The sequence below is a fragment of the Eurypyga helias genome, unplaced genomic scaffold (genome assembly GCF_000690775.1).
Source record: "Eurypyga helias isolate BGI_N326 unplaced genomic scaffold, ASM69077v1 scaffold15055, whole genome shotgun sequence".
NCBI lineage: Eukaryota > Metazoa > Chordata > Aves > Eurypygiformes > Eurypygidae > Eurypyga > Eurypyga helias.
The window spans coordinates 17605-19495 of NW_010249614.1; positions in this window are offsets into that span (position 1 = coordinate 17605).

Here is a 1891-nt window from a genome sequence, read left to right on the forward strand (position 1 = left end):
GACATGGTTTGGTTGTGGTATAAGCAGTATTAGTTTAATAGTTGGAATGGATCATCCTAAAGGTGTTTTCCAGCCTAAAAGATTTTATGATTCTATGATTCCAGTGCCCAGCACCACCGTGTGCCTCTATCTCAAGCCTTTTAATTTAGTCACACATCCGAGCCATCTCTGCATTTGGCAGCTTCTTGACCAGCATATCCAAGCTCAATTCTTTCCATTCTTCCCAGGTTACTGTGACTTTTAGTCAAGCCCACATGATTGAATTTTCAGACTAATTTTCCCCAATTTGGTATCGGTACATGACTCCTTTCCTCTAAGACCTGAAGTACTCGGTACGGTCCCAACTTGTCTGCCACTCCTGCCCTCCTTTTGCAAACATGGGCCTGTTGTCCCATCACGCCTCCTCTGCATCCCAGCCCGCATCTCCAGGTTCCCCTCAGTCCTCCCTGTCAGCAGCAGGAGCGCGGCTGCCGCTGGTGGGCAGGGGGGCAGCCTGGGGCTATGGATGAAGCCAGCCCCACCGTGGCGCCGGGTCGTGCTTGGGCACGACCCGCGGGGGGACATAGCATGGGGAGAGCCCGCGGTCCCAAAGCTGCTCTCAGGGCACCAACACTGGCTTTGAAGACAAACCTGCTGGGTCGTGCTTGGGCAGCCAGGACCCACGGGGTGACAGAGTGCAGGGAGCGCCCACGGTCCCAGAGCCGCTCTCAGGGGACCAACACTGGCTTTGAAGACAAACCTGACCCTTTTAGCACCATTCGGTGGTGCCAAACGGGATGTGGGTGGTCCCCTTGCAGTGCTGCTCAAGGGGAAGTTTGCATGTTTCAAGAGTTTCTTAACCAACTGTAGATATTTTGAAAGCTCTGACTTTGCTATCAAGGCAAATAGTTACGGCAATTTTCATCTTGGGCTCAGTTTAGAAAATCATTTTATACAACAGAATTAATTGATGTTTCTGTTTAATTAAAATAATACATTTTTTACAGAGGAAGAAACGTAAATGTCATTTTAAGACTGATTTTAGTTCTCAGAGAAATGCTATTCTCTGTCAAATACTACTGTCATTCTGACAGACCTGAATTAGAAAACATAATCAGAATATTATGAAGTAAGCTTTTTATTGGTGATGTGTTGAATTATACACTTCTTAAGAGATCTAAATGTTAATTTTGTTGAATGTAAGCAAAATGCAATTCCATTTGCTGCATATTAGATGCTTTTGCTAACAGCTAATTTAATTAAGAGAGAGTTTGCTTTTTTCCCTGACCGTGGTGAGGCATCTAAAATTAAATTAATATCCTGAACGATGCAAAGTAAACAATGGCAGTGAAATCTTACTGGCACATGCTGGTTCCCCCAACCCCTTCAAGCACAGTTTCTGGTCACCTGGGAGAGAACATTGGCTGTGATTCAGTGTTTCTGGAGGAAGCTGCTTAGAGACCAGAGAAAAAGTCTGGGCAACAGGTTCACGTAGAAAGAAATGATGTGGCAATGGAAATTTTCCTTTTCTGTTTTATCCATCCCGGAGCAAATATTTCATTCATACCTGGGTTTAAGCTCAAGTGGCACAATCTGCTGCTGTTGGGGAACAGAGGAGCCAGAGGAAGGACTTGGTGCGGTAAGCACATCCTCTGATGGTACCTAGGTGATGGAGTTGTGGAAGAGTACAGCGGTGCTGTAGAGAGCTGCCAGGCCTGCGGGCAGCTATGGGCAGGCTGGGCCTCGGGACTCATTTCTGAGTGGGCAGTGACCTTGCCTCTTGTACCTACACTTTGGTTCCACTGCATTTCAGGCTTTTGGCAGACAGAAAACACCTAGAAATTCTGGACAAATAGCCAGTGCACATGGCCTGAACAACTTGCCCTACAAGGGACAGAAATCTCAACCCATC